At 32.1% G+C, this 10,612-nt stretch overlaps 1 long non-coding RNA gene across 1 annotated transcript; it reads right to left on the reverse strand.

Annotated features, from left to right (window-relative positions):
* Window positions 1–8,507: 8,507 nt before the first annotated feature.
* LOC120357052 lies at window positions 8,508–8,806 on the reverse strand. Its single transcript, XR_005574242.1, has 2 exons — window positions 8,755–8,806; window positions 8,508–8,610 (listed from the first exon to the last, which is right to left on the reverse strand). It is a non-coding gene; the product is annotated as an uncharacterized LOC120357052 (long non-coding RNA).
* Between the last annotated feature and the right edge of the window lie 1,806 nt (window positions 8,807–10,612).

A 10,612-nucleotide genomic window follows, 5' to 3' on the forward strand; every position in this document is an offset into this window, starting at 1 on the left:
ATTCAAATTATTAAAAATTTGAATTATTTTGTTCTTTTTCTAGTCATTTATAATTAATTAGGAATTTTATTACGACAATCGTTTTACTGTATTGGAAAAAATTAGGGCAATCGCAAAATGCGATTCTATCGAAGTTTCACCATCATCCTTTATACGTATCATAGGCTGCGTTTCGAAATTCACTTATTGATACTGAAAATCTTTATTATATGTAACGTCTACAGTACATGGAACTACAGATTTTTAGTACTAGCAGTGTATATTAGAATTTAGGCCAGCCGAAGCAGATAACCCGCTCGCCGAGTTGAATTTTTTTGACAGGAAACTTAACTAGTAATAATCGCTTAGCTTAGATTCAAACTGATCGTTCAATAAACAGATTGATTGCTTTGTCCGACTTGAACACTGCCATCTCTCAAAATACGAGGCAACTAATTGTTTGCTTTCTTCTGCTGCGATCAGCTGTGATATATCGAGATCCGACGTACGTGTGCTCACAAATTTTTTGTCAAAGAAATCTTTTATATTAGACTTTAAGACAAATTTCAAAATTCTACGTTGTTTTGGCGTCTAATTCGCACCTCACTGTACACTCATTTTGTAGAAAAAGACCGTCAAATATTTGTATGAAGCGAATATTGCCACCATATGCTCGACTATTAAATTAGATTAAAAAATAAAAGATATAAATTTAACGTTTTCGGCATAAAGTGGCGTATTGTGAGGTACATTAAGGTTTATACTTTAATTGTGAAGAAGGATTTTGAAATCTGATAATTGTAATTAAAAAAAAAGTTTGACAGAAAATTAATCGTTTTTTGTCGGTAAAAAAGGACCATGTTTAGTATCCCCTTAACACTGTAAGTTGCTGGTAGTCAATTGCAACGTGGTCATAAGACTCCATCGGAAATAAATATACTTGCAATATTTTTATTTTCACTTCTTTTTGATGATATTATATTTGGATATATTCATTGTAGTTTTGGTTTGGTTTTATATTACAAAAAAATATACTGGGCGCTTTTTTTTACATTTTTTATGTTTTTTTAAGCAGATGATGGATATTTCTGAAACAAATTTATACACAAAAAGCCAATTGAAACTTCACAATTAATCAGAATACAATTATTTAGCAATATTTTGCTTGAAAATATATCTTTTAAAATCATCGCACGAAGTCTATATGATGATTTTTTAATACTATGGATACCACTTCGTTAATTAATTCGAAAAATTTAAAATCTGTTTTGCTATGTACAAGAAGATTAACAGTCTCTGTATCAAAATAAGCAGCAATAAGTAATTGTAAGATGCTATCAAATGCACAGGTATTTGTTAAGGAATAATTACTTTTTCCAATTTTAACTGGTTTTAAAGATATGTTACTTCCATTTTTCATTATTGGTATCTTATGGATATTAGCATGTAACAAAAATTCAGTTTGTATATTACTTGTCTGTAAATATTTTTCTTTAGGTTCATTTGGTTTGTCTACTGTAGCCAAACCACGCCAATCTTAATTCTTCATTGCTTGTATATCTTGCAAATTGTTATTGTTGTGGCAGTCCATGCATATCCGTTGCTATCCGTATCCTTCTTCTTCAACTGGTATAAAACATTCATCTAGAGCATGCACAAATTTTTTGCATACATAACATGTATGTCCACCAGTCGGTTCGTCTCTATTTTTACAAGCTGGACTTTTCATTTCTTTTTTCATTTTTTAAATTACTTTCTCCTTCTACAATTTCCTTACCATCATGAATTGAAATATTTTTTTCTACACTTTTCTCTCTTAAGCCAGATCTTTAGTATTTTCAATATTTGCGTGCGCTATTTTTAGTCGACCGTTCATATAGTTTATATGCTTTATTACAAATTTATTCGCACGCATAGGTGTTGTTTCTCCATTTAACATAATATTTTCTGTTATGTTAAAGTCTCTTTTCAGTGAAGCACTGCTAGCTGGTATTCTACCATATCCAAATGTATCTCGACATACGCAGGATCATAAAAGTAGCAATTTATTGTTTTTCATAATATAATCGGATAATTTTGGTAAATAATGAGCATTTTCTCTGTCTCCCTCATTATCAGCCCACAAAATTGTGACACTATTATTAATAATTTGTGCCCAATCATTCCACTTATTAAAATTGTTTTCTTCGTCTTCGTCTTTGTTGCGACACCTCCGATTCCGTCGCTCCACTCAAATTGTTTCTCTTTTTTTTTGTGCCGGTGCGAGCGTTAGAGATGAACTCGTGAAATGATGTAAGAGGAGAGGTATCAGTAATGACGCACTATTTAACAGACTAAGAATTAACCATTTTTTAATGACAATTTCACACTCGGTTACAATATCTTAATTATATATAGCTAGCTCGCGGGAGCATCATATTCGACGCACACTCGGGTGTGACTCGACGAACGATTACATCGGTACGCTAGATGAGCTATATACGGACTGACTTTCGGACGGTAACACAAAGCTGTCGCAGCGAAGCGGCAAGAACTACGCAAGCTCCGAAGGAAACGATAGATCACGATATCGACTCATGATCCTCGAAAATGCGAAGGCCATAACGTTGCTTGAATATGTGTATTTGACATACGAACCGTAACAGTCTTCATATATTATAATTTTTTGTATTTTTATTAACATCTTCCAAATATTGTGTGAAAAGATTTTTAATTTTTATTATATATTTTTCACATACTGTTTCTTTATTTTTGTTTGTGTTAGCTTCCATCTGGTTTTGAGATATAATTAAAATTTCTTTCAACATTTCAGCAGCAGCCTCAATATTTTGGCATAAAATTAATTGTTCTATGATATGCAAATAGAATTGTTTTATGCGTGAACGTAAATATTTTAAAAAATTTGAATACTTTCTTATAAAATGCGCTACATCGATACATCCCACAAAACATTAGGATATATGGAGTATATACAATGTATATACGCCCATGTATATTACACGTCCATGTATGTACAGAGTATATTGTTTTTTATGTAATATACATACATGGGATATGTAATGTATGTGAAATGTTACCACATGTACGTACTTTTGCAAATCGTATGTATATACACATGTATGTACATAAGATATGATTTTCGCTACATCTATGTATATATGTGTCATGTACATACCCTGTACGTACATCCATGTATATACTTTGATACTGGAATGTACATACATAAAATATAAAATAAATATGCAAATTTTTCCAAAATAATGTACATTTTTTTATATACAGAGAGAAGAGTCCCCTATTATGAGATAGACTCCTAATATGAAGTAACGGAGTTTCTATAAAATCTATATAGTGAAAAATTCATTATTAGTTTAGTAATCCCACTATCTCATATTAGGAGCCTATCTAATAATAAGACTCTCCTCTACTTGTATATAAAATATACATGATTTATACCATGTATGGGCATATCAGAGTTTTCGTATATCATATGTACTAATATATGTGTATATATATATATATATATATATATATATATATATATATATATATACATACATACATACATATATACATATATATATTTACGAATATATGTAAATGTGAATTTAGGTCTACGTATTAAAATATACAAGTTATAATATATAATACGTAGAATAATATAAACAGGATTATTTATTTTAATCTAATCAGATAATTTTTGAAAAAATATTAAGTTATTTTTAAAAAATATTTCTAACAAAATATACTATTTTCAGAAAGAAATGTTTAGTTTTATTCGAAATAACCAAATTAACTTTGATATGATTTTGATAATTTTTCCTAAAGGCACAAACCAAGATTGCTTATTATTTCTTGAACAATATAATTATATAAGACATTTTTTTGAAAAGCAAATTATTTTTTCAAAAATTATCTATACTCTAGGGAGAATTGGCGGACAGGTCGGACAAAATCTCGTCCGTTTCGCGCAGGTAAGGTCCTCTCTTCATAGGTAAAATTAGAAAACTTTTGAATGTAGATTTGAAATTAATTTATTTTATTTTAACATACTTTAAATATGTAAAACATAGATATGTTTACAATATATCTGTACGTTCGTTTCGTTTCACACAATATAGAAATAGAATTTCTAATAAATTTTAAATCAAATTAAACGTATGTATTGCAATAAACAAATTCAGAATTTTATAATTAACATCAATATTATAATTATCATATGCACATAAAAACATATAGGTATGTTTACAATATATCTGTACATTCGTTTTGTGTCACAAAATATGGAAATAGTTAATAATTGTTTAAAATATAAAAAAACTTAATATTTTCCACAAATTAAATCTATTCTCGATTCACAATTTGCAGTAAATTTGCGAAAATTTATTGTCCAAAAAAATACGCTTAAAAGAATAAAAAAAAAAATAGAATACCTTCCAAACAGCCGAATAAATCGAAGATCTTAAAAGATGTAGCACATATCAAAGAAATCAAAAAAAGTTAACGTGTTAGGGAGAAAGTATAAAAAAGACGTTCCTATCTTTTTTTCAACTCTAAATTTTCCGAAGAACACAACTAAATTTTTTTCGAATTTGTTTGCATCTTTTAGTTTTAGAAGAATAATAAACTCAGAAAATAACTTATGCCAAAAGACAGGATCAAAAAACAAACCCGCTTTCTTCCTCTCTTATTTGATAAGCGACTATTCTGTATCACTAAGTTATTCATTTCACATCTACCATTCTATCCAATTTATTTATATAATGCATTATAGAAATAATCATGTTTCGTAATGATTTGCGTCTTTTGATTTTATCAAAGAATCACTTTACTGGCAAACGAATCCGTTTTCACTATTCGCGAATCTCATAAAAGAGGCGAACCGAAAATTACATCATCTGCGTCACTTGCCACTGGCTCTATATAGCGTTATTATAATACATGTAAGTATACCATCGTACTCCAGTACACTCTATAATAACCAGTATCTTTGTATTAGGAGTACAAATTGAAAACCGCCGTTTTCCAGTAGATGGCGCCAGCGGTAAATGCTGATGCCAAACGTTAGATCAAAAATTTTAAATGTAAGGTTGGGCATCTGGCAACAATTCCTTATCATTGCAGTTGTGAATTTTTATCGGCGTTATATTTTTTTGTGATCGAAAATGTCGAAATTTGTGCCCAATAAGCGTCATTTGCGGGAAGTTTTGCTTTTTGCCTTCAATTCGAAAAAATCTGCGGCTGAGGCGCGTCGAATGATTGTAAAAACTTATGGTGAGGCTTCCATTAGTGAAAGAACGTATCGAGAATGGTTCCAACGCTTCAAAAGTGGTGATTTCGGCGTAGAAGACAAGGAGCGTCCCGGACAGGTGAAAAAGTTTGAAGACGCACAATTGGAAACATTACTGAATGAAGATTCAACTCAAACGCAACAGGAGCTTGCAGATTCATTGGGCGTGACTCAACAAGCTATTTCACATCGTTTGAAAACCATGGGAATGATCCAAAAGCATGGACACTGGGTGCCATACGAATTAAAGCCGAGAGACGTCGAACAGAATTTTTTCGCGTGCGAACAGCTGCTCCAACGGCAAAAACGGAAGGGTTTTCTGCATCGTATTGTAACCGGCGATGAAAAGTGGATCCATTATGATAATCCAAAGCGAAAAAAATCGTGAGGCTACCGCGGCCATGTATCAACATCGACGGCCAAACATCCATGGCTCGAAGCTCATGCTGTGTATTTGGTGGGACCAGCTCGGCGTGATTTATTATGAGCTGTTGCAACCGGGTGAAACCATCACAGGAGCTCGCTACCGAACACAACTAATGCGTTTGAGCCGAGCATTGCAGGAAAAACGGCCACAATACGAGCAAAGACACGAAAAAGTGATGTTGCTGCACGACAACGCTCGGCCACATGTTGCTCAGGTCGTTAAAACCTATCTGGAAACATTGAAATGGGACGTCTTACCTCATCCGCCGTATTCTCCTGACATCGCCCCTTCAGATTACCACTTGTTCCGATCAATGGCGCATGGCCTGGCTGAGCAGCACTTCCATTATTACGAAGAGGCCAAAAACTGGGTCGATTCGTGGATCGCCGCAAAAGACGAGCAGTTTTTTCGACGCGGGATTCGTATGCTGCCCGAAAGGTGGGAGAAAGTAGTGGCCAGCGATGGACAATACTTTCAAGAATAAGTATGTAACCATTTTTCAACAATCAATCCTCAAATTTTGACAAAAAACGGCGGTTTTCAATTTGTACTCCTAATACTTAAAAAAAAAACTGTGTTTCAAGCAGTATTTCTATGTATATTTAATATCATATTAAAATTTGGCCATGGTATTAATAAATCATCACATAATGTAGTACATAAAAATCCTGAAAACGAAGTAACGCTTTCTTTAAAAATAGCCAACTGGGCTGTAAAGGATAATATAACATTGTCGGTATTAAAAAATATTCTTTCTATTATATGCGAAATACCTGGATGTGATAATATAACCAAAAATCCGAGAACACTTCTAAAAACACCTAGTAACGTAAACATAACAGCTTTAGGTTGTGGAGCATATTATTATATTGACATAGAAAAAACTATAAATTTATTTTGTAAAAATTATAAAATTAATATACAACCAAATAACGAGTTTTTATTAGCTGTTAATATTGATGGCTTACCCTTGAATAAAAGTTCTAATAGTTCATTTTGGCCTATTTTGTGCTCAGTGAAATCAATAGAAATACTTATGAAACACGTGTTTTTAATTGCATTACATCATGGATCAACAAAGCTTTCTAATGAGTTTTTCAAGGATTTTGTCAACGAACGTATTCATTTATCGACCAATGGAATATTAATAAATTCTTCTAGATACACTTTTCGAATTTTTATGTTAATTTGTGATTCACCTGCAAAATCATTTGCTTTAGGTATTGTTTCGCACTTGTAACGGCTATTTGGCCACAGCCAATCGAGGGGGTATGATCTGTCTGTCGAGAGTAAGTCCCATATGATTTGTCAAGACAAAGATGGGGGGAAAAAACAACGATATAAATAGAGCGAACTTTTCGAAATGTCCGCTCTCGTTTTCCTCTCCGCGCAAGTTACACAAGCACTCCGCTGCTGCTGTAAAGGACCGGTACATCCTATCTGTACGACATTATATTTTGACGAACGGTCGAAGCTTGGATAGTCTCAATAAATCCTGGTATAAGGAGCTGAACATCTTGTTATTTCGACTGGTGGATTCCACGTGTCGAGTATCTGCCCCCTCGGTGCATCCCGTTAGCAATATAACGTTGGGGCAAGAACGCGTTGGCTTACAACCAGCGCACAAGTTCTACAACACTACCAAACAGGTATTAAAAATCATATGGGCTATTCTTCATGCACAAAATGTGATCAAGAGGGTGAAATGTTTAATAATGTTATATGCTTTACTGAAATAGAAAATTTAGGAGAACTGATACTTCATTCAGAACTATGGCTCAACCAGAGCATCATGTTAACAGAAGCTTATTATTAGATATACCAAATTTTAATATGATAGATAATGTACCAATAGACTATATGCATAATCTTTTACTAGGTGGTATGAAAAGACTTCTTTGTCATAAACGATATGGTTGGATTTATGGCAAGCCACCTCATAAATTATGATTTCGTGACGTCAATAACATTTCCGAAAATCTTTTAAAATAAAAACGCTATATTCCTCGTGAATTTTCTAGAAAAACGCGTTCTATACTTGAATGTAAGAGATATAAAGCTACAGAATTTAGATTATTTTTATTATATACTGGTCCTATAGTTTTGAAAGAAGTCCTATCGTCTAAAATCTATAATCATTTTATTACATTAAGTCTTGCAAGTTCTATAATGATAAGTCAATGTTATTCAAAATCAGAAAATTATATATTGTATGCTCATAATTTGATGAAACATTTTGTTGGCAAATCTATTAAAATTTATGGTCCAAATTTTGTATCACATAATATAACGTCGCGTGCCATTATGTCCGAAGCTTACTTGAATTTCTTTTCCAAACACCTTTGTCGTTTTTGATAACCTTGAAGGATGGTATTTAGCTTGTTGCCAATGTTCCGTTTAGACTTTAACTTAGAATTATCTTCGATCGCGAGGCTGCTAGGATTGTTACTGGATACCATTCTAATGGAATATGGTTTGACATCCCGCTGTTGTACGAACTGCTCATCGGGCTCCATTTTTACCATACCCGGAGTTTCGGTCAGAGTCGCCTCACAAACATTGAAAGCCTTTTCTAAATATTGCAGCGTTGTTCTCTAAATGTTAAGTCGTACGGCAGTTATAAAATATTCACAAATTAGAAAACATCTTAATTTACAACTCTTCAATATTAGTAATATTGTCTAATGATAGAATCAGAAAACTTACATTTTCTTATTTCACTTTTTGAATTATTTATTAGGCTGTGTAGCTTGTACATCAAAATTTTCATCGACTGCTTCTATTTCTTCATTAACTATTTCTTTATTTTTATTATTATTAAAGCGATCCTTGCTCCTAACCAGCCATGCTTTTATAAAATTTATTATTTCTATGTCTGTACAGTTTTGAGCATTTTTGTTAAGTCGTACGGCAGCTATAAAATATTCACAAATTAAAAAACATCTTAATTTACAACTATTCAATAGTAGTAATATTGTATAATGATAGAATCAGAAAACTTAATAAAAACTATTTAATAACATAATAATATATAGAAATTAAGCATAATAAAACTTACACAAAATAGTAGTCGCAATAGCTAAATTTAAAAAAAATTTTTTCTTTTTAGCTCCTTCCCAGAAATAACACATGCCAACTTCATTAGTAAAAACACGATACATTATTCTTCTTACAATTTCTTTCACATTAAATCCTTCGATACGACTTAAATTTTGAAACTGCAATAATGGAAAAAATACAATTATTACTTATAATAGTTAATTATAATATATATTTTTAGATAATGACTTACAATAAGTTCTTTATTAAATTACTGTTGTTATAATAAAATTATCTAATATCGTTATTAGGTTACTATAATTTTAACCTTCGGTCGAACACACATATATAATGAATATGCGCAGGTTTTCTAACAATGGCTATGACTACATTGCAATGTTACTCTATTTATAATATCTTTAAATCGCAAATAACAAGTTAAATGTAATTTAAATTGTTTCTTTTTTCCTTTTTTTTGAGGAAAATTATCATTTTAGCAAGGTAGATAAAGTACCTAAAAGATACTTGCGCCTGTCGGAAGATTAATTAAAATTTATTAAATATTTTTAATATTATTATATAAATATAAATACTGTTTTAAAGATCAATTTTTATAGCACATATATATATACACAAATATTAATATATCATTACATTTTATATATTTTAATAGAAGAATTTTTCTTATGAAGATTGTTTTATTTTTTTCACAACTTAACCAATTCTCCAATTGAATTAAGATTGGTCATTGACTGGAAGTGATTCTAGGATTTCTTCAGGAATTTCGTAAGATATACTCGTCGATGTTTGTGTTTTATTTGCTGTATTATTTATCAATACGTTTACACATTCAGAAATACCATCCAGTTTTAAATTGAGGACATTTAATTCTTTTAGAACTTGTTCAAATTCTAAATATCAGTCGTAATTTTATATTGTATATATATATATATATATATATATATATATGTATGTGTATATACAGGGTGTTTCAGACCACCCGTACACCCCTTTTCTCTTCGCAGGATTAGGACCAATCAAAAATATGTTCAGACGAAAGTTGTAGGGTTTCAAAAGATCTATTCAATGATCTTATCAGTTTGACCTTGGATGGCGTCGCCAAGGTCAGACCAAAATCACATTAAGTTTTTTAAATAAAACACCCTATTTTTGATTCCAGAATCTAATAGCTGGTGTCAAGACCTTTCCAAAACACTACAAGAAAGTTTATTTTCGTTGACTACTTTCCGAGTTGTGCGGCTTGAAAGTTACACTACCGCCAACACCATGTAAATAACAATATAAAATCACGCGTTACGCAGAAAGCCGTGCAGCCGACACAAAAAAAGTAAACACGCGAGCCGGGCCAACAAAAACAGATCATGAAAAATCGTGAAAGTTAGCTGTCGCGACCGTAGATAGTCACATACATATGTACGAGGTGTGTTCAAAAAGTATCGCGAATTTTGAATTTTCGCGGGTTACGTATATTCGAATTTCGATCTTTTTGTGGCGTTATGTTGGTACTCATGTCTCTCACTTATGCCGACAAGCTCGGCCATTTTGAATGTTCACTTAATTGTTGACAGCTGCTTTGCTTGCACGTGTTTTGGATCGTCTTCGATTTTTACCTATTCAAAAAAATGGATCAAAGAACCTGTATCAAATTTTGTGTGAAAAACGAAATTAAGTGCGCGGATGCATTCCGAATGTTGACTGTGGCATACGGAGAAGCTACCTTGGACCGAAGCAACGTTTATCGGTGGTACAAAATGTTCTCAGAAGGCCGAGAAGATGTGAACGACGAAGAGCGTGCCGGACGCCCGAGCATTTCAACAACAGACGAAAAAATTAATGAAGTGGAGAAAATGGTATTG

Source organism: Solenopsis invicta, chromosome 3 (genome assembly GCF_016802725.1).
Source record: "Solenopsis invicta isolate M01_SB chromosome 3, UNIL_Sinv_3.0, whole genome shotgun sequence".
In the NCBI taxonomy this organism is placed as follows: Eukaryota; Metazoa; Arthropoda; class Insecta; order Hymenoptera; family Formicidae; genus Solenopsis; species Solenopsis invicta.